The sequence below is a fragment of the Musca vetustissima genome, unplaced genomic scaffold, assembly GCF_032173495.1.
Source record: "Musca vetustissima isolate MV318-11 ecotype Yass unplaced genomic scaffold, APGP_CSIRO_Mvet_v1 utg6823, whole genome shotgun sequence".
In the NCBI taxonomy this organism is placed as follows: domain Eukaryota; kingdom Metazoa; phylum Arthropoda; class Insecta; order Diptera; family Muscidae; genus Musca; species Musca vetustissima.
Window position 1 is genome coordinate 397,521 of NW_026883386.1, and position 26,191 is coordinate 423,711.

At 36.9% G+C, this 26,191-nt stretch overlaps 1 protein-coding gene and 1 non-coding gene across 2 annotated transcripts in view; both read left to right on the forward strand.

Moving 5' to 3' along the window:
• Positions 1 to 26,191, forward strand: part of LOC133330261 (protein Skeletor, isoforms B/C) — a 58,762-nt gene that overhangs the window by 17,876 nt on the left and 14,695 nt on the right. The window lies entirely within an intron of this gene.
• Positions 13,280 to 13,446, forward strand: LOC133330262 (U1 spliceosomal RNA). The gene has a single exon (XR_009754337.1). It is a non-coding gene; the product is annotated as a U1 spliceosomal RNA (small nuclear RNA).

Genomic DNA, 26,191 nt, shown 5'->3' on the forward strand with positions numbered 1-26,191 from the left:
TTCCTCTATAGTTGGCACATATAGCCTTATCTCCTTCTTTTTGTGCACGAGACACAGGATGCTGAGGTTCCAATCATTGGGCATGCATTTCTCTAGCCAAATTATACTAATCAGCTGGTGCATGCTCCTTACCAGCATCTGACCACCAGTCTTGAATAGTTGGGCTTGTAACCAATTGGCACCTGCTGCTTTATTATTCTTTAGCCGATTGATTGCTATTCTGACCCCATCTTGGCTAGGTGGTATAGAGTGTGTTCCTTCAGCTATTATTGGTTCTGTGGTATCTTCTTCGCTACCACTATTTGTTACCAGAAGCTTTTCAAAATGCTCCTTCCAGATCCTCAACACGCTGTCTGTATCTGTCACTAGGTTTCCTTCTTCATCTCTACAGGAGGATGTGCCTGCACCAAAGCTTTCGGTTTGGTAAAATGTCCGGACTTCATTCCGATTCCTGTACATCTTGATCTTCTGAAAATACGTTTCTCCTCACTCCTTTTTCCCGATAATTCGCCATCGCATTACGTGTTGCTACTGTCTGCAGGGTTGCCCTATTTGAAAGGCTATTTAGCTTATTCTGGAATTCTGGAAATAGAAGCAAAAAGTGAACGAGTGTGTAGTTACAGGACGCTAAGGTTGAATAAATTTGTAAGTGGCTACCTGGATTATATTTTTATAAGAAACTCGGGGTTGAGCTTAAGATATCGATTGCCTTCATTTTTGGAGGAAGGCAAAGCCTTGGTTATGACTTAAATCTGAAAAAAACGAATTAAAATAAATTAGGTTGGAATTTATCAAATAAGAAAGCTGCTACCAAATACTTCCCGAGCGTACATACGGCTTTGGGAACGATTGCCCTCTAATTGAGATAGCAAGCACGAGAAAGGTATTAGTTCCATAATTTGATTCTCAGAAAAATTAGTCTGGAGAAGAGGTCTTGTAAGTTGGTAGGAATGCAGTAGGTCGAATGGTGCCATTGTGAAAAGGAATCTCGGTGGGTGGGAAGTTCCTCGGCAGGTTAGCCGTCGGGGAACCAATGTTTCCGTATTTATAGATTATGTTACTTTTACTACAAGTGTTCGTTTTTTTAATTTTTTTCTAAATATTCCAATGACATTTAGAACCACCCCTTATCCACCGAGCTTTAGCCGCACTAAACGCCAGAATACCGGTAAAACCAACCAGGAACTAAATATATTATCTAGTCTAAACACCAGCTGGTACAATATGTAGGGACAATACTCTGCACTGTAAAAATCGATAATTATCGATCGGTAGGATGAAAACATACGAATATCGATTATTCATCATTGGAGACTATATCTAAAATCTTACGACCGACATTTTTGTAGAATATTTTGAAGTCATAAAATTTGCTTTTGCAGCAGTTGAGAGGCGTGAATCATAGAGAATTGTGGCTGCGCTGATAATAAAGAATTAATAGAAGTCCAAACACACACATAGATATTGGTGCGCTAATTTGATGTAAACCAATGGACGCAACTCCGTGTGCATTGGTTTAATTGTGAGCTCGAAAGATACGGTTGGGTTTTAATTTCTCACTTCAACATTTGGTCCTTCGAGCCGGATATTCTCAATTCTAAATTTCATACTTCGAAGAAAGAACTAAAATAATATACTTAAAAATCACAATCGAAAGAGAAGGTTGGGTTTTAATTTCTCACTTATACAATCGGAACAATTTATTAAAAAAAAAAATGTTTACTTGTTATAGTTTGAAAGATCTCAGATCTTCCATCTGGGGTGCTTATTGTTTAGGCCAATTCCGTTACCTTCTTTTTTGGTAGTTAATAGCATTAAAACCAGTTTTAATTCGGTTCACACCTCTTGTAAAGCCAACACATCTCTAGGTTTCTCTTTTAAAACCCAAAATAAAAAAACCATACCCAAAATATGATGCAATCATTTCCCACTGCTCCGATTGTCTGTCTACACAGCTGAGACACCTCGCTCTGCATCTCAATGTGAAAACCAAAAACAACAATGGTGAACTTTTTTTGTGGGGAACAGCTAATAATGCTATCAGGGCACAGTGTTTGTTGTAATGCATATTTTGTCTGCGTTTTTTTAATTCGGAAAATTAGGTTTCGTAATATTACAAAAAAAAAAAAAAAAAAAATCGACAACAATAGTAAGCCGAAAAAAAAAACTAGGTAAATAGAGAAACTTTAATTTGTATGTGAATCAACGAAACCAGAAAAAAAATTTCGAAAAAAATAAATATATCCACACAACAGATTGGTAAAACTCATAATTGTTATGCCGGCCGGATATAAAGACATAGTGCTTGGTCGGTTGTCAATTGCATAGGAGCTGTGGTTCGCTGCAAGCCGGGTTTCTAAAGCTATTTGGCATGCATGACAGCAAGGTTGCCACTTTTGGATCAAATCCATCCAAATCCAATATAAAAAATAATATCAAAAACCGAACAAAAAGAAGGAGATTTTCTTCAATATTTAAAATCGCAAAAAAAGTAAGTCAAGGGAGGAATATACTTGGAGACCTGCTAGGTGAAAATTGTGAAGCCCTTCTGTAGACAGAATACCTTAAATAGGTCTTTCATAAGCAGCAAGTCTTTCAGGAAGATTATATGCAATAGACCTTATGGTAGAATACCTTCTATGGGCCTTCTAGAGACAAAATGTCTTTAAGAATTCTTCAAAATGACCTTTTCTAGGTCTTGTAAAAGTAAGAGGCCTTCAGCAGATCTTCTAGAAGTAGATGACCTTCTATGAGTTTTCTAGAGGTAGAAGACGTTAAATATGTTATTTTATTTTAGAGGTAAAGGGTGATTTTTTTGAGGTTAGGATTTTCATGCATTAGTATTTGACAGATCACGTGGGATTTCAGACATGGTGTCAAAGAGAAAGATGCTCAGTATGCTTTGACATTACATCATGAATAGACTTACTACGAGCAACGCTGGCAAATCATTGAATTTTATTACCAAAATCAGTGTTCGGTTCGAAATGTGTTTCGCGCTTTACGTCCGATTTATGGTCTACATAATCGACCAAGTGAGCAAACAATTAATGCGATTGTGACCAAGTTTCGCACTCAGTTTACTTTATTGGACATTAAACCAACCACACGAATGCGTACAGTGCGTACAGAAGAGAATATTACGTCTGTTTCTGAGAGTGTTGCTGAAGACCGTGAAATGTCGATTCGTCGCCGTTCGCAGCAATTGGGTTTGTGTTATTCGACCACATGGAAGATTTTACGCAAAGATCTTGGTGTAAAACAGTATAAAATACAGCTCGTGCAAGAACTGAAGCCGAACGATCTGCTGCGATCTGCGATGGGCCCTAGAAAAGTTGGCAGAAAATCCGCTTTTTTATCGACAAATTTTGTTCAGCGATGTTGTCAAAAATGGAAGAACTGAACTTGGTTGACATGTGGTTTCAACAAGATGGCGCTACATGCCACACAGCTCGCGATTCTATGTCCATTTTGAGGGAAAACTTCGGAGAACAATTCATCTCAAGAAATGGACCGGTAACTTGGCCACCAAGATCATGCGATTTGACGCCTTTAGACTATTTTTTGTGGGGCTACGTCAAGTCTAAAGTCTACAGAAATAAGCCAGCAACTATTCCAGCTTTGGAAGACAACATTTCCGAAGAAATTCGGGCTATTCCGGCCGAAATGCTCGAAAAAGTTGCCCAAAATTGGACTTTCCGAATGGACCACCTAAGACGCAGCCGCGGTCAACATTTAAATGAAATTATCTTCAAAAAGTAAATGTCATGGACCAATCTAACGTTTCAAATAAAGAACCGATGAGATTTTGCAAATTTTATGCGTTTTTTTTTTAAAAAAAGTTATCAAGCTCTTAACAAATCACTCGTTAGAAGACCTTTAATAGACTTCTATAAATGGTAAAACTTCAGAAGTTCTTCTGTAGACAGAAGAAAATAGGCAAAAGCAGAAAATCGGCAGTGCTTCATAATAGTGTTCTATGGCCTTAAGGCATTCCATATGCCTTCCCTAGGGAAAAAGATCTTCAAATAGTACTTCTTCTATTCCCAAAGGTATTCTAGAAGTAGAACAACTACTTTAGGCGACTGAGGATCTCCATTTGGTTTCCAGTAGACCAAAGGATTTCAGTAGCCCCTCCATAACAGAAACACCTTCTACAGGGCTTGTAAAGGCAGTACAAGATCCTGCAAAAGATCTTCTAGAGACAAAACACCTTCTAGAGGTATTCTACAGACAGAGATCTTTCAGAGGGGGAAGAGCATCTAGAGGCAAAATACATTTTGCGAGAAAGGTCTCCTATATAGAAAGAATACCAGATACAAGTAGTCTATAAGTTGAATATATCCTACAGAAAGAATATAGAAAGAATACCATATATAGGTCTCCTATAGGTTGAAGATATCATACAGATATGTTAGAAGTGTATTCCCATAGGTATTCTAGAAGTAGAATAACTCTTTAGAACAAAGATGATCTCAATTTGGGTTCCAGTAGACGGAAGATCTTCATTAGGCCGTCGATTAACAGAATACCTTCAAAAGGGCTTATTAGTCTTCTTGATGCAGAAGGTCTTCTAGAGACAGATGAACTTCTAGAGGTATTCCACAGGCACATTACTTTCTATTATTCTTCTATGAACGGCAGGCCTTCTATATGTGTATTAGAGTAGGAAGAGCTTCTACAGATATTCCACGAGTTTTTAGCCAAAAAAAAAGTTAATATGCCTTTAAGAGAAAGTAGATCTCCTATAGGTCTACTGTGGGCGAGCCCTACTCGTTAAGCCCTCTACTGTCAAGAAATCTCTAATATAGTTGAGTTGAAGATCTCCTACATGTATGCTAAAGTGTTTTCCCATATGTATTCTTGAAGCAGAACAATGCTTATAGAGGACCGAGGATCCCCATTTGGTTTCCAATAGACGGAAAACCTTCAATATGCCTTCCATAAACAAAAGACCTTCTACAGGACCTTCTATATAAAGACTCTACTTCTATGAGTCTTCTTATAGAGGATCTTCTATTGCCTCTATAAGCCCTATAAAAGGTCTTTTGTTCATAGAAGGCCTATTGAAGATCATCCGTCTACTGCAGAAGGTCTTCTATGAGCCTTCTATAAGTCTTCTAGGGCAGATTAACTTCTAAAGGCATACGACTTTTAAATAATCTTCTATGAACGGGAGACCTTCTATAGGTCTATTAGAGGAGATATTCTGAATGCAAAATACATTCCAAGAGTTTTTTATGGACCGAAAATCATGTATATAGACAAAAACAGTTAATAGGCATTCTAGAGAAATAAAGTCTATTATAGGTCTACCCTTTAGGGTCAGAAAATCTCTAGTAGATAGATAGCTCTTCGTATATATTTTTTATAGGTTCAATATCTCCTACAGGCATGCTAGAAGTAAAAGTCGGAACATCTGTAGTAGGCAGATAGCTCTTCATGTATAGGTTGAATATCTCCTGCAGGTATGCAAGAGGCAGAAGTTATCCTATAGGTCTTCTAGAGGCGGGAGACCTTCAATACGTTTTCTATGGATAAAACTACTTCTATAAGTCGCCATGAGGCAGAATATCTAATATAGATCTTCTAGAGGAAAAATAAATCTAAATATCTCCTATAGACGGAAAACCTCTTAAAGGTCTTCTAGGGGCAATATACCTTCTAAAAATTGTCTAAACCTTTGCCAAAGTATTTTAAAGACAAAAGACCTTCTGTGGGCCTTTTAGAGGCAGTTTAACTTCACTATTGATGCCCTACATAAAAGGACTTCGTATAGGCTTCTATAGACGGAAATCCGTATAAAGTTCTTTGAGAGGCAGAATACCTTCCATATGCCGAATACCTTCGAATATGAACTCTATATTGGTTTTCTAGAGGCGGAATATCCTTAAATATGCCTTCTATAAATGGAAGTCCTTCGTATATCTTCTAGAAGCAAAAGTCCTTTAATTGGAATACTACGTGAATGGAAGTCTTTCAAGAGGTCGCCTAGAGGTCATTGCTAGATAAAACAACTCCAATATGTCTTCTAGAGGTAGTAAACCTCACTTAAGTCTTCCAGAGAGAGAAGACCTTAAATCAGGCATGCTTACCCATATACACTACCGTAACTGAGGGTCGATGGGTAAACACATGATCTCTTTCTTTCTCTTTACGTCAGTCGTTTTTAATGGTGAATTCTCAGTTACGCTCGCACACACTTGCTCTCAATTTATTTTTGCCCAACACTGCCTTAAATAGTTTCTTCCTGTGCACGGAAGCCCTTCTATAAGTCTTTTAGAAGTAGTATACTTCATATAGCTCTTCTAAAGGTGTATAGATCGAACAGCTCATAAAAGGGCTTCAATCGACAGAAAATCGTATACAAGTATTCTATAGACAAAATACATCTTGTTGGTCTTTAAGAGGCAAACAATTCGGTAATAAATAGCGGAAGACCTCGTGTTTGTATTCTACCTTTAGAGAATGCCTTCTGCTATAAAATACTTCTACGGGCCATTTTACCTCTAGAAGTCCTATATAATGTTTTCTGCCAACTAATTGAAAGTCATCAGCCCCCAGAGAATCTATAAATCAGGCATGCTCACCCATATACGCTACCGTAACTGAGGGTCGATTGGTAAATACATTTTCTCTTTCTTTCTCTTTACGTCAGTCGTTTTTAATTGTGAATTCTCAGTTACGCTCGCTCACACTTGCTCTCAATTTAATTTTGCCCAACACTGCTATAAATCTATAACCGCATCAGGCAAACCCCCGTACACGTGCTCTCTTTGAGAGTAATTTGTATGAAAAAGAGCGTTAAAACCGACTCTGTGCCTGATCCTGCTCTATAATATCTATCAAAGGTATTCTGGCTATAGAAGCTCTTTTACTTCTAGAAGGTCTACTGTCTCTTGCGTACTTATAGGAGGTGTTCCATTGAGCTATTGAGCTTCTAGAAGTTATATTTACCCCTTCCATCTATGAAAGACATATTGAAGGTCTGCCATCTCTAGAAGACCTATTGCAAAGCATATGACCTATAGAAGGTCGTATGCCTTTAGAATGCCCTTAGAAGTTCTTCCGAAGAATTTTTTCTGCATAGAAAACGCCTTTAAAAATTATGAAAGACATATTGAAGTACTTCTGTCTAGGGAAAATCTAGAAAATCTCTAGAAGACCTAGAGAATTACCTCATGTAATCCAATATAGTACTATGTATATTCTTCTCCTATATAGACCAAACAGGGTCTTCTTTATGCAAAATATCCTCTTAAAGATGGTCTAGAAATAAAAGGCCTTCTAAAGTCAGTAGAACTTTTATAGGTAGAAATTCTTCATTTAGGGCTTCTGTGAGCAAAAGAATCGTGGACTCTTCTGTGGATATATTATCTGCTTTAGGCCTTCTATAGAACGAAGCTGAATTAAAATATTCCAAAAAACAATAATTCATACTAATTCCCTTCAAAGTTTTCGACCAAAGACCCAATATCACCTTCCGAATAACAAATAAAACCGAGTATTACCAGATTAAACCAGACTTTGTAAGACTACAAGACACACATCACAGCCAAATAATTACTATTCTCAGAGAGTAGGACACAACAAACCACAGAAAAATTCCCCACAAACAAGAAAAAAAACATACCAACAACAACCAAATTTACATTACAAAGAGCAAACATGCTCCACAAACAAAATCAGACACGCAGAGAGAAGCTAGAAAACTATGTAAATTAGTTACAATGTTTAACTCTCATGTTGTTATTGTTATTGGTGGGGTGAGAGAGAGAGTGTGTGTGTGTGTTGGGGGTGTTTATGCGCGCGCATTTTATCCCCAGGCGGCTCGGCTCAGTGTTGCAATAATGGGGTTTGTCGTTTCTGTTTTGACTGGTCGGGTTTATCATCGGATTTTGTACGGGGGGGTTATGTGTGTACGAGTGTGTATGCGTGTATATGTTGGGAGCCCGCTTGCTTGCTCTCTCGTTGTTGTTCTTGTCTGCATTATTGTATAGTAGTAGGCTTAACTGGTTATTACTCTGCATTGTTTGTTTATATTATTGCTGTTGTTGTTATTGTTGCTGCTGCAGTTGTTGTTTGTGTGCTCTATTTGGGTCTTTAGTAGGCCTTCTTTTCATATGTAGCGGCAGCAAATAAACTGTTTTTTCGGTATATTTCTTTTTGCTAATTCCTATCGCACGATTTCTTAAGGCAGTCGCCTTTTGTCGTATCAATAAAGTCGGCAGTCTCACACAGTTCGGTACGAAATGTTTGTGTCATTCAGTATTCATGCCATTGTTTACTACTCTGTACGATTGACTCGGTTGGTCGTACCAAGTACCAGCAACAACAACGACAATCAATTCGCATACATTATTACAGAAGCCATGCATGCTGCCTGGGCTGACTGACTCGGTGTGATTGAGTGTTTGGTTTGAATGGCTGGCATGAGGCAATGTTTTGTTTACGCAAGCCTTTACTACGTGTGTTCCGTTGGTTCGATTTACAACTTGTAGTGGGAACCTGTCGCCGTAGTCTTAGTCATAGTCAGGTTTTTGGGCCACCTCCCAATCATTTTTCCACTTTCTTCGTTTGGATGCAATCATTTGAATATGATGTGATGTTGCAGTTGGTAAACAAAGCCAATGAATTAATGTTCGGATTAAGAAGTTAAAAGATGTGTCCCAAATTCATGCATAATAATGTTGGGTTTTTATCAAGGGCCTTGATGACCAGTGGCCATTCGAAATAAAAATTCAACATTTGTTTGGGTTTGATGAAATAATCAAAATGAAGATCATTAGATAGCTTTAAGCTTGATTCCATTGGTAGACGGTAGATTTTTTTGCCTCCTATATTGATATGTGTTAAAGTTGCGCATATACTCATCAATCATTCAAAATGCATGCACTATTAAAGATAGAGGCATTGCATAATCTCAATTAAATAAAAAAATTACATCTTCAAGTAAGCGGGCCAAATGCATTGAAAATTAAAACAAAACTTCGTTCATTGCCTAATCCAAAAATGTCACTTGAAAAGTTACGAGCCAAATGCATAAAAAATGATTTCAGTACGATCAATGATTTGATTAGAGCGATTAGAAAACGTGATTGTAATAAATGCATGAGCGATGAGTTTCACTTTCAATACAGTCATTTAACCAGTAAGTAAAGCAGTAAAGTCTACTATATGATACTCTCCACCACTTTGGATATATTCTACATATGTATCCTAACAGACGTCGCCTTGACATGAATGCCATATTTCGTCCAAATCGAAGAATATGTAGGGACTTAGGTGCCCCATTCACCTTAAATCGGACGAAAATATATATGGGAGCTATATTTAAATCTGAACAGATCTTCTAGAAAATTGACACATATCATTCTAGACACAATTCAGTATACTATGCAAAATTTCGCGCATATCGAAAAATATATAGGGACTTTGGTGCACCATTTACATAAAATCGGATAAAACTATATATGGGAGCTATATCTAAATCTGAACAGATTTTCTCGAAATTTGACACACAACATTCTAGACACAATTCATAATACTATGAAAAATTTCGTGTAAATCGAAAGATATATAAGGACTTTGGTGCACCATTTACATTAAATCGGACGAAACTATATATGGGAGCTATATCTAAATTTGAACCGATTTTCATGAAACTTAACGCACATCATTCCGGACCTAATTGAATACACTGTGCGAAATTTCGTGCAAATCGAAAGATATATAGGGACTTTGGTGCCCCATTTACCCTAAATCGAACGAAAATATATGTAGGAGCTTTATCTAGATCTGAACCGATCTACTCGATACTTGTCACACACCATTTTATACACAATTCAGTATACTATGCAAAATTTCGTGCAAATCGAAAGATATATAGGACCATTGGCGCGTCATTTACTTTAAATCAGACGAAAATTTATATGGGAGCTATATCTAAATCTGACCGATTTTCAAGAAACTTATCACATAGCATTATAGACTCAATTTAGTACCCTTTGCCAAATTTCGTGCAAATCGTAAGATATATAGGGACTTTGGTGCACCATTTACATTAAATCGGACGGAAATATATATGACAGCTATATCTAAATCTGAACCGTCTTTCCCGAAACTTAGCACATATCATTCTAGGCTTAATTCAGTACGCCAAATTTCGGGTAAATCGTAAGATATTTAGGGACTTTGGTGCACCATTTACCTTAAATCGGACGAAAATATATATGGGAGCTAATTCTGAACCGATTTTTCCCAATTCTAATAGGGTTCGTCCTTGGGCCAAATATGTCACTTGGGCCAAATTTCATCCAAATCGGATCATACCTGCGACCTGTACTTTGTTTACAATTTAACATGGATAGACAGACGGACGGACATGCATAAATCGACTCAGAAACCATGTGTCCACCTCGTTTCCTTTTGCCTGTTACAAATATATGCACAAAGACATAATACCCTGTACCACAGTGTGGTGAAGGGTATAAACACGCCTGCAATAGACCTCCTAAAAATATTGGTAAACATCCAGTCTAATTTTAAAAAAATCCACACCTTTAATAGAACTCCTGAAAGTTATATTGAAACAAGTGAGCGGAGCAGTATAGTCGGACGGGGCCGACCATACGATACCCTACACAACTACCACGGAACTTAAACTTTCTGTGGATGTTTATTCCGAGTCTTGGCAATATTTCGTGATATTTGCACCCTCTTGCCCTATCAGAGGTACAGCACCTCTTCCTTACACTGACATATTTTCCGAATATTATGAGTATTCAGTGCAGCTATTGTCCAGATTCCCTTCACCGTGGGTTGTGTTGTGATGTTCGGCTTTCATTTGTGGTAAATAGATCGACTCGAAAATAACACAAAAATTAAGTTTTCGGTCCACTTCATTCAAAAATTATTATCTGATCATTATTATAATTATAAGCGTTGCACTTGACCATAAGTGGAACCTCATGGAACATTTCAAAGCGATCGGCGATAATGGGTTACTAAATAATATACGAATACAGAGATACCTGTAAATATTTATAATTTAAAGGTCAACCACTCCTCTTGGATATAATATCAACTTCTCGGAATACCAATTTTGTCATTTTTCACACAAAAGTCAGGGTCCATTTGACACGCTAAATATTGACCGATCTTTATCAAAACTGGCGGCCTTTGAGAGCGACCAGAAAATCAGACAAAAACCAGTAAAGAAAGTAGTAAAGTCGGACGGGGCCAACTATATGATACCCTTCACCACTTTGGGTATATTACACAAAGTCTAATAGCAGACATTCGTGCAAATTGAAAGATGTATAGTGACTTTGGTGCACTATTTACCTAAAATCGGTCGAAAATATATATGGGAGCTATATCTAAATCTGAACCGATTTTCACGAAACTTAACACACATCATTCTAGACCTTATTCATTACGCTGTGCCAAATTTCGTGCAAATCGAGAGATATATAGGGTCTTTGGTGCATCATTTACCTAAAATCGGACGAAAATATATATGGGAGGTATATCTAAATCTGAACCGATTTTCACGAAACTTAACACACCTCATTCTATACTTAATTCAGAACGCTGTGCGAAATTTCGTGCAAATTGAAAGATATATAGGGTCTTTGGTGCAACATTTACCTAAAATCGGACGAGAATATATATGGGAGCTATATCTAAATCTGAACCGATTTTTCCCAATTTCAATAGGGTTCCTTGGGCCAAATAAATGAGCTGTGCCAAATGCGACCTGTACTTTGTTTACAATTTAACATGGATAGACAGACGGACATGCATAAATCGAAAAACATATGCACGAAGACATAATACCCTGTACCACAGTGTGGTGAAGGGTATAAACACGCCTGCAATATACCTCCTAAAAATATTTGTAAAAATCCACTCTAGTGTCACGCCTTAACAAATAATTTAAAAAAATCCACACCTTTAATAGAACTCCAAAAAATTATATTAAAATAAAATTCTCGTCTTCGAAAAATATTTTCAAAAGGTCCAGGCCAGTGATTACCCATTTAAAAATATTTTTTTATAAAAATCCTACCCTCTGATAGCTTTCTAGAAAATATTTTTAACAAATCCACACCTTTGATAGACCTCTCGAAATATTTACACAAATATGTGTACAAAAATTTACATAAATGTATTTAATTTTTAAATTACTCACAACATTAATTATCCCGCCATTATATCCTTCACTCATAAATCAAAACCAGTTCGAAGCCGGATCGATCCGCATAAACAAATAAATTGAAAAAATCTCACTTGATATTAATTGGGTCATTGAATGATTTCGATCATAAATAAAAATACACTCACTTTCAGGTGTAGTCAAACATAAGTTTCAATGTATGTCCGTCCGTACCCCTGAACATAAAAACAACGCACAAAAATTGTACTCCAAATACTTTGAATAACAAGGCCATTTTAACAACAACAACGACAATCGGCTTAAAAATCACAAACTTGAAACATGAAAAATAGCTTCGAAAAAAATTTTACGATTTGCTACAATTACGAAGTGCGGCGTAATTTACGCACCATTAAAAATATTACTCGTAGCTATACTTGACGACGGGGCACTTGAAATTGTTTTCATAAACTAGTTTTGATTTCGTTTTTTATTTGATTTAGTTTTTTTTTATTTTCGGTTTTGACACATCATCAATGCGATCTTGAATGAGATCGAATTTGAAGGTGGATTGGATATTCATGTGATGTTTGATAGAAATTCGATGTTTCAAATTAATAGAGTAAATATTACCAAGGATAGAAAATTTGATTTGAAAAAAAGTAATATAAGGTTCAAAATTGACCTGTATAATGTAGACCTCTGTAGTGCCCCTTCTTATCATTTTTTTCCGATTTCGTTAAACTCCAAACTTAAGAACGTTTCATGTCGGCAGACCTCTTTTCTTTACCTTTCAATATGAATGTGAACCTCTTTTCAGTCCGCCATCCACACCTTCAATGTACGTAGCAGTCATACCATTCTACCATGTCTTTCTACCTGCCTAACCATATTCTTCTTGGGTACAACAACACTTTCCTTGTACCTTTCCTCTTTCCACCCCAGAATGGACGAACACCAACTGATCGCATACACAATACCACCGAAGCCTTGTTACTGTGCATTTTATTTAACTTCATTGTCCATCACACATTTGAACATCGTTTGCTGTGTGCCCATAATTCTCATTCACATCAATTCTGCTCTGACAGATATACTCCACTTTGAGCGGACAAAAGCATACTTACCTGGCGTAGAGGTTAACCGTGATCACGAAGGCGGTTCCTCCAGGGCGAGACTTGATCATTGCACATTCCGATTGAGTTGACCTCTGCGATTATTCCTAATGTGAATAACTCGTGCGTGTAATTTTTGGTAGCCGGGAATGGCGTACGCGCCGTCCCGACGTTAAATAAATAAATTTGAAAAGACATATTTAAAAAATGCAGGTCTTTTTCTAGGCAACTAGAAAATATTTTTTCAGGCCTTGAAAAAAATATTTTAAAAAAATGTGGACCCTGACAAATTTTGAAAAGATGTATTTAAAAAATGCAGGTTTTTCTAGGCATCTAGAAAATATTTTTTCAAGCCTTGAAAAAATATTTTAAAGAAATGGAGCCTGACAAAATTTGTATTCTATAGCGAATATATTTACCCCTGAAGGACATAGACTCGAGAAGTTGATAGTATACCCAAGAGACCACTTCTCGTGGTTGATCTTTAAATTGATACCAATTATATATATCGTCGTATAAACTCAGATGTGGGAGTTACACTTAAACATTATACGTTTGCTTACGAATTCAGATATTATAATATAGCGCTGATCGCTTTGAAATGTTCCATGACGTTCCAGGTTATGGTCAAGGACAACGCCTATAATTTTCGGTGATGATCAGATAATAATTTTTGGATGAAGTGGACCAAAAACTTATTTTTTTTTGTATTTTTTGAGTCGATTTATAGATTACAATTTTAAGCCGAACTTCACCATACAACCCTTAGGGAAGGGAATCTGGACAAGCAATTAGAAGGAAAATATGTCAGTGTGAGGAAGAGATGTTGTTGACCTTTCATCGGGCAGGAGAAATATTGCCCAGGCTCAGAGTAAACATCCGCAGAAAGTGAGAATTCCGTGGTAGTTGTGTAGGGTATCGTATGGTCGGCCCCGTCCGACTATACTGCTCCACTCACTGGTTTTTTAAAATTATGGCCTTGAAAAATATTTTTAAAAAATCCAGTTCTCGAAAAATAGTTTTAAAAATCCAGACCTTTAGAAAAAAAATCCGGGGTTTGAAAAACATTTATAAAAAATCCATGCGTTGAAAAAATATTTTTAAAAAATCCAGGCCTTTAGAAAAATGTTTTAAAAAAATCCAGTCCTTAAAAAATAATAATAATTTTAATAAGCCCAGGCCTTGAAAAAAATATTTTTTTTAATATTGAAAATATTTTAAAAAATCCAGGTTTTGAAAAAAAAATTTTGAAATTTTTGAATTTTTGAAATCCAGGCCTTTAGAAAAATATTTGTTAAAAATTCAGGCCTTGAAAAAATATTTAAAAAAAATCCAGGCATCGAAAAAAAAGTTTTAAAATTCCAGGCCTTTATAAAAATATTTGAAAACAAAAATCCAGGCCTTGAAAAAAATTTAAAAAAACCAGTGCTCGAGAAATAGTTTTAAAATGCAGGCCTTTAGAAAAATATTTTAAAAAATCCAGGCTTTGGAAAAAATATTTTTAAAAATTCCAGACCTTGACAATAGTTTTAAAAAAATCCATACCTTGAAAAAATATTTTTGAATAATCCAGGCCTTTAGAAAAATATTTGTTAAAAATTCAGGCCTTGAAAAAATATTTAAAAAAAAATCCAGCCATCGAAAAAAGTTTTAAAATTCCAGGCCTTTAGAAAAATATTTGAAAAAAAAAATCCAGGCTTTGAGAATATATTTTTAAAAAATCTAAGCCTTGAAAAAAAATTTAAAAAAATCCAGTCCTCGAGAAATATTTTTAAAATGCAGGCATTTAGAAAAATATTCTAAAAAATCCAGGCTTTGGAAAAAATATTTTTAAAAAATCCAGGCCTTTAGAAAAATATTTGTTTAAAATTCAGGCCTTGAAAAATATTTTAAAAAATCCAGGCATCTAAAAAAAGTTTTAAAATTCCAGGCCTTTAGAAAAATATTTGAAAAAAATACAGGCTTTGAGAATATATTTTTAAAAAATCCAGGCCTTGAAAAAAAAAATTAAAAAATCCAGTCCTCGAGAAATAGTTTTAAAATGCAGGCTTTTAGAAAAATATTTTAAAAAATCCAGGCTTTGGAAAAAATATTTTTAAAAAAACCCAGGCCTTTAGAAAAATATTTGTTTAAAATTCAGGCATTGAAAAAATATTTTAAAAAATCCAGTCTTTAAAAAAATGATTTAAACAAATCCAGGCTTTGAAAAAAATAATTTTAATAAGCCCAGAATTTGATAACATATTTTTTTTAAATCCATGTCTTTGAAAATATTTTTAAAAATTCAGGGCTTTAGAAAAATATTTTTTAAAAATTCAGGCCTTGAAAAAATATTTAAAAAAAAAATCCAGGGATCGAAAAAAAGTTTTAAAATTCCAGGCCTTTAGAATAATATTTTAAAAGATCGGAAAAAATATTTTTAAAAAACCCAGGCCTTGAAAAAAAATTTTAAAAAATCCAGTCCTCGAGAAATAGTTTTAAAATGCAAGCCTTTAGAAAAATATTTTAAAAAATCCAGGCTTTGGAAAAAATATTTTTAAAAAACCCAGGCGTTGAAAATAGTTTTAAAAAAATCCATACCTTGAAATTTTTTTTAAAAAAATCCATTCTTTTAGAAAAATATTTAAAAAAATCCAGTCCTTAAAAAAATAATTTGAAAAATCCAGGCCTTGGAAATAATTTTAAAAAAATCCATACCTTGAAAAAATATTTTTAGAAAAATATTTTAAAAAATCCAGTTCTTAAAAAAATAATTTTAAAAAATCCAGGCTTTGAAAAAAAAATATTTTGATAGGCCTTCTAGGAAAATAATTTAAAAAAAATCCACGCCTTTGATAGGCCTTCTAGGAAAATAATTTAAAAAAAAATCCACGCCTTTGATAGGACTTCTAGGAAAATAATTTAAAAAAAAAAATCCACGCCTTTGATAGGCCTTCTAGGAAAATAATTTAAAAAAATCCACGCCTTCGATAGGCCTTCTAGGAAAATAATTTTAAAAAAATCCACGCCTTTGATAGGCCTTCTAGAAAAATTATTTTTAAAAAATCCACGCCTGTGAATAGGCCTTTTAGAAAAATAATTTTTAAAAAATTTAGGCCTTTTATAGGCTTGTAGACAATTTTTTTTTTTAAAAAATTCCATCCCCTTGAAAGGCATCTAGAACAATAATTTTTCTAGAAATAAAATTTTTAAAAAATCCAGGCCTCTATAAAAATAATTTTTAAAAAATCCACGCCTTGTCTATGTCCTCAAAAATAATTTTTAAAAAATCCACGCCTCCTCTAATAGGGCCATCTAGAAAAATAATTTTTAAAAATCCACGCCTCTGTTTAGGCCTCTAAAAAAATATTTTTAAAAAATCCACGCCTCTGTTAAGGCCTCCAGAAAATGATTTTTAAAAAATTCACGCCTAGAAAAAAATAAATTCGAAAGTTCCCCCCTGTATAAACCTTCCCCTCCACCTTCGGCTACAAAGAAATGGAAATAAAACTTAATTTTATTACATTTGCAATGGGATTACCACCTACCGAACACCCCTCCCCCACACTCATTCTGACAAATTAAATAATGCGAAAATTATAAATGATTATAGGATATTGAAGAACGAGAGCGTTACAATTCACTGCCAGTAACGGAATTAACATGAACGAGATGAACGAACACCCAACCGACAGTAAAAAAAATAATGAAGTTAGAGTTCCGCAGAAAACACGTCCCAACGTTTAGTTATGCCCTGACACGACAGTAACGCCCCATAATAATTCAAAGTGAATACTGCCATCATCCAGCCATTCCACCCATCAATAAAACAGCGGGTGTTGTTGCTGCTCTCCCCCCAACATCGAACATCAAATTTTGGTAACAAATGTAATTTTTTCGGTGGAGTGGTGGTGGGGTCTTTATTCTAATCCATAGCAGATTGTTAGACAATTTGCTAAGATTAAATTAGCCAACAGGCAAACAGCTTCATCTAACATACTCGTATCACACGTTCCGTGTGTGGCTCAAGGACTCCCCTTCTGGAATTTGTTATGGTGAATATTTGAAGGATTTGTGTGTGAGTGTGTGCGAATTTGATAACAGGTCATTTGAGGGGATATTTTGTGGATTTGATATTCAGTTGTTGCATGTGAGTGATAACGGTATTCGAAAGATAGAAGATAATTCTACAGGTGGAATCATGCCAAGAAGGCTTCAATAGACTTGAAAAATATTTTCAAAAAATCCCCACCTCTGATAGGCATCCTCACCTCTTTCACAAGCCATCTAAGTAAGTAAGTAAGTTACTTAGATGGCTTGTGACAGAACTTTCGTCGCATAAGCCGAACTTAGAAAAGATTTCCAGGCGCGTCGGTCTTTTGAGCAGTTTTTCCAATTTGAAAGACCATTTTCGGCAATGTTGTCTTCGACTTGGTCTTTTTATCGTATTCGTGGCCTTCCCCTTCTGCGTGAGCCATCAGCTGGTTCGCTTTTATATGCCATCTAGACTGGAGCATCTTCATCCATTCTCACAACATGACCTAGCCAACGTAGTCGCTGCAGCTCGATACATCTAATAATGTCGATGTCCGAGAGTCGACGGCGATATTCACCGTCAACGCAGATCGGCCCATAGAACTTTCGGAGAATTTTTCTCTCAAACACTCCACCTCCGCCTTATCTGCTTTCGCAAGTACCCATGCTTCAGATCCATATAACAGCACGGGTAGTATCAGCGTCTTGCAGAGTGTGAGTTTGGTCTCGCGGGAGGTGGCCTTGCTTTTGAGTTGTTTGCTCAGACCATAGTAGCATCTGTTGGGCATCACTATCCTTCTCCGAATTTCAAAACCGATCTCATTCGTTTTGTTTATGGCGCCACAAAGGTATATAAAATCTTTGACTACCTCGAAGCTGTAGTTCTCAAGTTGCACAGTTGGTCCGAGTCTACTGGACGTCTTGCGCGTTGATACCATCAGCTTGGTCTTCTAGCCGTTTACTGCCAAACCCACTTTGGCAGACTCCTTCTCAATTTGTTGAAAGGTGGCTGTTACCGCTCTCAATGTTCGACTAGCTATGTCGATGTCACGGGGCCGCGCCGCGGCTTAGGCGAGTAACATGTGTTGTTTGGTGTACAGAGTACCATATCTGTTCACTTTTGCCTCTCGTATGACCTTTTCCTCGTTCGCTATTAAAGGACTCCGAGAGGTCCTTTCCGACTTTAATTGCTGATCTTGTGCCTGTTAAAGTTATCATGCATAGCCGAATTAATTTTACAGGAATGCCAAACGCAGACATGACTTTATGCACCTCTGAACGGATAGGGCTGTCGAATGCGGCTTTATAGTCGACGAATAGGTGGAATGGGTCGATGTGTGTTTTTTTGGGTTTTTTTCCAGAAGTTGGCGCGGAGTGAAAATCTGGTCAATGGTTGATTTGCCAGGTCTGAATATGTCATTGATCATTGGCTTCAGTCGTTCACACAGTACACTGGATAGTACTTTATATGCGATGGGAAGGAGACTTATTCCTCTTCAGTTGTCACATATCGTCTTGCACGGGACACAGGATGCTGTGGTTCCAATCATTGTCAAAGTGCATGTGCATGCTCCATACCAACATCTGGCCACCAGTCTTGAATAGTTATTCAGCCGATTGATTGTTATTCTGACCTCATCTTGGCTAGGTGGTATACACTCTATACTGTCATCTGTTATTGGTTCTGGGATATCCTCTTCACCGCTACTATTTGATACCAGAAGTTTTTCAAAATGCTCCAGTATCTGTCACCAGGCTTCCTTCTTCATCTCTACAGGAGGATGTGCCTGCACCAAAGCCTTCGGTTTGGTGTTTTACCCGTTGGTAGAATTTTCGGACTTCATTCAGACTCCTGTACATCTCGATTTGTTCACGCTCACGTTTTTCTTGTTCTTCCATCTTTTTTCTGAAAATACGTTTTTCCTCTCTCCTTTTCACCCGATAGTTCTCCATCGCATTACGTGTTGCTACTGTCCGCAGGGTTGCCCTATACGCTGCGTTTTTTTCATATCAGTAGCATTATGGCACTCCTGATCGTACCACGGATTTTTTGATGGTGGTCTTTGGTACCCAAGTGTTGCTTTTGCTGCAGTTTGTAGGTAGTGGGCAATTCTCTGCCATTGTGCTTTTATACTATTATCGGGACAAGGGGTGCTTTCGTCAAGCTGTTGGGTAAGTTGAGCGGAGTAGACTTCTGCTATCGGTTGTGTTTGCAGCCTTTCGACGTTAAATTTCCGTGTTACATTAGATCGCACCTTTGCTGCTACATTAAGACGGATGTGTACCTTGGCTGCCACAAGGTAATGGTCCGAATTCGCTCCCCGGATCGATCGGACGTCTAAAACACTGGATGAATAACTTCCGTCTATCACAAAATGATCGATTTGATTTCTCGTTGTTCGATCGGGAGAAATCCAAGTGGCCTTGTGTATATCGAGATGCCACAATCTGGTGCTGCTAACTACCATGTTTTTGCTGCCGCGAAGTCAATCAACCTCATGCCATTGTCGGATGTTTCTTCATGAAGGCTGAATTTTCTGACGTTGGGGCCAAACATATATTTTCCCTTCCGATTTTTGCATTTAAATCTCCTAGCAGAATTTTAATGTCATGGCCAGGGTAACGATCATATGCTGTTTCTAGGCTCTCGTAAAATATGTCTTTGGTCTGTTCATCTTTGTCTTCGGTATAAAAATCCACGCCTCTGTTAAGGCATTTAGAAAAATATTGTAAAAATTCACGTCTAAATCCACCCCTCTAAAAATATTTTTAAAACATCGAATACCACCTCTGTTTTCTTCTTCCTACCGCGACCACAAAACAGCAGGTTCCCAGATTTTTGTACCTTACCCTCAGCTCCCACAGAAACTTCGTAGAAGTTATTGTGGTTTGGTTTACGATGTGAATATTTGTCGGTTAGATGTATACCAACCAGGGAGCATACTATGATTGTGGTGCGGTTTTCTGCACCCTCACCAACTCTCAATAAACTTTGATTTTCAGAAGAGTGGAAATAAAGCAAAAACAACGACAACATACACAATCAAATAAGTATCTAACAAACAACAACACCAACAACAAATAATAAAATCGTATAAAACCACCCCCCGACAAAACAAAATACGAATCGTATTTGTTTTGCCAAAATGAAGAAGAAGATATCACGATGGACGGCATGCCAGGCAAACACTATGCCATATTTCACCTTCTCTCCTCCACCCTACTCCTCACTCAGTTACCTCCCAAGAATCACAGTTATGGCAATTTAAGTGAATTTCCGCTTTTTCTTGGCAAAGTTTATTTGTCGGATGTCGGAGTTTTTTTGGCCTCTTCAGCAAAATTCCTAATCTTCTCTTGGATTTACACCAGAAACGGTGTCTTTAAAAAAATTATCTTCCACTGTGATGTGGATGGGAGTACGGGAAGAAAAAAACCACCATCATCATCGTCCTTGTAGAACGAGTTGTTCCCTGATTCCCAGCATAGCCATCATTTTGTTCCGCCTATAAAAATCGGAAAATCCCCCGCCGTGTGAACTGTCCATAAATCATCACCGAAAATGGTTACCGCAACAAGCGGAGCGAAGCACAGCGTACGTTCTTCACACTATCAGCGCCAAAACATTGGTCCAACTCCATGCCTGACTGACTGTTGATTGTAAGGACTACAAGGACGACGGCGACGACGACGACGCTGATAACTCCGACGTGTTGGAATTGTGCCGAAAATGTTAAGCGTGTGATAGCTTTTAGATTTGAAAGTTCGAAGGGATGGGAGTGCGAATGTGAGCGTAAAAGGTTCACGAAGGACGACGACAAGAAAATGTTTTAATGGAATTGCTTTCGCTCAGGCATAATGATGATAATTTGTTTTTTTTTCTCCTCTCAGTGGAAAAATATAATCTGTAATGATGAGTGTGTGTGTGCGTGTTATTTGTATGATTGTGGTAAAAAATTATTATCACAAATTGTTATGGTCTGAGTGAGTGAGTGCTGTGCCGAATTTTTTATAAATGTTCATTGGAGGTCATGATGTGCTGAACTTTTTAAGAATCCCAATATTTCATCATACATTTTTTTTATTAAGGAGGACTTCCTATTTTTCATAGACATTCTATAGACGACCTATAGAAGATTTTCTGCCTCTGGAAGATCATCTATTTATAGAGGATCTTTAAATTATAAAAGGTGAAGACCTAAAAATTAACTTCTATAGACAACATTTCTTCTATAGGCATCCTATAGACACACAACTTTTCTCAGGATCTTCACAGAGGGAAAACTTTCTACAAGATTTTTATGTACCGAACAGGGACGTAGGAAGGGGGGGCCGCCCGGGGGGGCCGATTTGCACGAAATTTGGTACAGCCTAATCATTTAGGTCTAGAATGATGTCTGCCGTGAAAATCGGTTCAGAATTAGATATAGCTCCCATATATAGTTTCGTCCGATTTCATGTAAATGGTGCCCCAAAGTCTTTATATATCTTTCGACTTGCCCGAAATTTGGCATGACATATTGAATTAAGCCTAGAGTGATGTCGCCAAAGAAGTCATCCAGATTTAGATATAGCTCCCATATATAGTTTCGTCCGATTTCATGTAAATGGTCTTCAAAGTCCCTATATATTTTTTGCACGAAATTCGGCATAACGTATTGAATTAAGCCTAGAGTGATGTCTGCCAAGTTTCGAGAAAATCGGTTTAGATTTAGATATAGCTCCCATATACAGTTTCGTCCGATTTCATGTAAATGGTGCCCCAAAGTCCCTATATATCTTTCGATTTGCACGAAATTAGGCATAACGTACTGAATTGAGCCTAGAATGATGTCTGCCAAGTTTCGTGAAAATCGGTCCAGATTTAGATATAGCTCCCATATATAGTTTCGTCCGATTTCATGTAAATGGTGCACCAAAGTCCCTATATATCCTTCGATTTGCACGAAATTTGGCATAACGTACTGAATTGAGCCTAGAGTGACGTCTGCCAAGTTTCGAGAAAATCGGTCCTGATTTAGATATAGCTCCCATATATAGTTTCGTCCGATTTCATATAAATGGTGCACCAATGTCCCTATAAATTCTTCGATTTGTACGAAATTTGGCATAACATACTGAATTGAGCCTAGAGTGATGTCTGCCAAGTTTTGAGAAAATCGGTCCAGATTTCTATATAGCTCCCATATATAGTTTCGTCCGATTTCATGTAAATGGTGCACAAAGTCGCTATATATCTTTCGATTTGCACGAAATTGGGCATCAAACTCCTCATGTTAGTCAGATTGACATCAAATTTACGTAGTTGCGTTTTGTAAAGTACAGACATAGCCCAACGGATGACCCATTTATATTTGTTTGAAGTCGATTTTCATACTTTTGTCCCAAACGAATGACATGTTTATGGATACATCTAGGTAGATTCACATTTAGATAAATATCACATATTATATTTGATCCAATTTCATGTTAATAGTCCTGTTTAATATATCCATAGTGGTGAAGGGTATCATATAGTCGGCCCCGTCCGACTTTACTACTTTCCTTACTGGTTTTATTTTGTACTACCGGTTTATAGTGTGTCTCTAGAAAATATTTTATTTAGAGAAGGCCCTCCATTAATAGAAGGCCTAAAATGATATTCTTGCTATTCACCTTTATATGCTCTTCTGTCTACAAAAAAGCTCTCTAGGAGATCTTCAATACGGAATTTTGTCTACCGAAGTAGTCTAAAGGGATTTTTGTATATTTCTGGATATCGAAATATAGAGAAGATCTGCAGAAGGTCTTCAGAGGACGTACCTTTGCTTTTTCGTTTGTAGCAGGCTTGCAGAAACTTTCCGAAGTTCTCAAGGTATAATGTTTTAGAATAAGGTACCATGTTTATGGAAGACCAGCAGAAGGCCCTCGGTGTCTATTCAAGAGCTGTTGCAGGCCTTCTATCTACAAAAGTCCAGCAACAGGTCCCACAAAGAATTAATTGTCTTTAGCAGACCTGCAGAAAATATTCAACTCAGAAGATGTCAAAAGCTTTTCTATCTAGCGAAGATCTGCAGTAGCTTTTCAGTCTATAGAAGACTTTGATATATGAAAGTCCAGCAATAGATCCCATAAAAAATTAGCAGAACTGAACAGAACGTCTTCTATCATTAGAAATAAAATTTTAGATCTGCTGTCTGTTGAGGGCCTGCAAAAATCCCATAGTCTGGTAGAAAATCGATCATCTTAGCAATCCCGTAGAAGGGTTTCTCTCCAGAGGAAAAGGTAAATAGACTTGCAGAAGATCTGAAAAGATGATGTGTTTTCTGTCTATCGAAGACCTGAAGACATTTGGTATTTGAAGGCATTTGATATACACAAGAGTTGTAGAAGGTCTTCTATCTATGGTATTCCAGATGGAATTCTGCTGCAAAAGGTTTAGCATAAAAGTCTATAAAAGACTTACAATTGGTTTTTGATCACACAGAAACCCCCAGAAGTAAACCTGCAGAAGGGTTTCTCTTCATAGAAACAGACTTGCAGGAGATCATAATAAAGTCATAAGGTTATGAAAGATCCTTGGAGGGTTTTCTGTCTAGTGACCTAAATTTGGTGTTTGAAGGCCTTTACTCTTTACAAGAAAAGGTCTCCTATCCACAGAAATCCAGCTGGAAATCTGCTGTCTGTAGAAGGTCTGCAAAATGGTCCCCTCCGCAAAACAATTATTTTTAGCAGATTTGCGGAATGTCATCTGTCCAGAATAGAAGATCTATGACTATAAACGACCTCTGGAAGATCTTCAGTCTAGAGAAATTCTGCAAAAGGTCCCGCCGAAGATCTGTTATCTGTAGATGGTCTTCTGTTTAGAATAGAAGATACTCTGACTGGCAGAATATCTCTAGAAGATTTTCTGTTTATGAAAGACCTGCAAAAGGTCTTAAGTCTACGAAAGGTTGTATAGCATAAACAACCTTCAGAAGTTCTCCTGTGGTTAGAATACGCGATGAAGACACCACATCGATTCATACAATAGTCGCAGAAGGAGGTTCCATCTATAAAAGTCCAGCTGGAGATTTGCTCTGTATAAGGCCTGAAAATGGTCCATCCGAAAATTATGTTAAGCATACTTGCAGGGTAGAAGGTACCCTGTTCTACAAGAGATCTCAAAAGATCTTACGGATATGAAACACTGAAACACAGTCTACTGAATACATATAGTTTTTTTAATCTGTGAAGAACCTAGAATATTTGCCTGTAGAATACCTATATAAGGTCGAGTAGCAGTTATACTGTCTAAAGAAGTCTTATATAGATAAATTATGTGCAGCATGTCAGTAGAAGGCCTCTAGAGGCCTTCTGTCCTTAGAATTCATCCAAAGTGTTATTCAGAAAATCTTCGGTCTATATGAGGAATAGCTGAAGCGATATGCTGTCTTCAAAGACCTCGAGAGATCTTCTGTCTATGGAAGACAGCAAAGGGGAATTTCTATCGTTGGAAAAATTAGAAAGATTTTTTGAAGATTTTGTGGAGACTTCTATAAAACCTTGTACTGGCATGTACAAGGCTTATAGAAGTTTGTCAGAAGGTATTCGGTATATTAAATGACTGCAGTAGGTCTTATGACTATAGAGGCATAACTGAAGGCCTTAAAATGGCTACTGAAGGTCTTCTGCCTATAGAAAACCTGTAGTCGTTGTACTGTTTGCAAAAGACCTGGATATGGGCTTATGTATAAAGAAGTCTTGACAATGTTTGTATATAGAGGACCTGGATTTGCTATCTATAGAAGATATATAAAAGATATAGAAGATATATCTATAGAAGATATATAAAAAGTCCTTTTGTCGATAGAACACCTTCAGATGACTTCTGTCTATTGATATGTACCGAAGATCTAGGACATATCCCGTTGAAGACCTGCATGAGATCTTCTTTTATCAACTGAAAGCTACATTTTTATATATTTTTCATACAACGCACACATCCCATATTTGACACCAATCATTCATTCATTGACCTCCTGACCGAACTCGATAAAAAATTCCTCAAGTCATCTCCCCAGGCAGCTTAATCACTTCGATTACATATCGATTTAATTCGATTTTGTGCAAATATTGCTGACATTTATTACGATTATCACATCAAACACAGAAACACACACAGAGGAAATAAAATCGAAGGATATAAGGCAGCAGGAGTGACAAACAAAAAAAGGACATTTGCCAAACTCCAATAAAAATTTCATCACGTTACGGTTAGTATTGCAGAAAGCGACTAACTCAATTTAAAAGGAACGTGCGATTCGAACAAAATGGGGTTGGTTGTCCCGGAACATAGAAGATGTTGGTGTTGTTGTTGTTTTTATTCCATTTGCGATAATTAAATTCGTTATAATCTTCTTTTTAGTAATTTATATTATCAGTGGCAATGCCAAAGGGAATAACTCTCTTTCTATTGCTCTTCCTCTTTCTCTCTCTCACTCTCTCTCTCTCGTCCCTTCTCTCGTTGTATCTCCTTTGATTTAGTGTCATTAACAACAACAACAAAAGACAATGGTGACAATGATGTTCCAAAATAAAATCATTGTCTTCCTCTGCAGCATCAGCAACAAGGTGTATGGGGTTCTGCGGGGTAAGATGGGGGTGGTGGGGGGTTCTTCGGCAAACTGATTAAGTCGTCGTCATCATCCTCATCCGCATCTCCATTGTCAATGATATTAAAAAGTTCATTACTTCCTAAGCGTTTAGTAAACAAAAGCCGGGAGGGGGGAAATCCACCTCCACTCCACCACCACTTCTTCTAAAAGTTGATGATACACAATTACAAACATCTTACACACACACATACACACATCGATGATGGTAACATATACCTTTATTTGTGATACACCGGTACTTCCTCCCTCGCTCGGCAAAGAGATAGGAA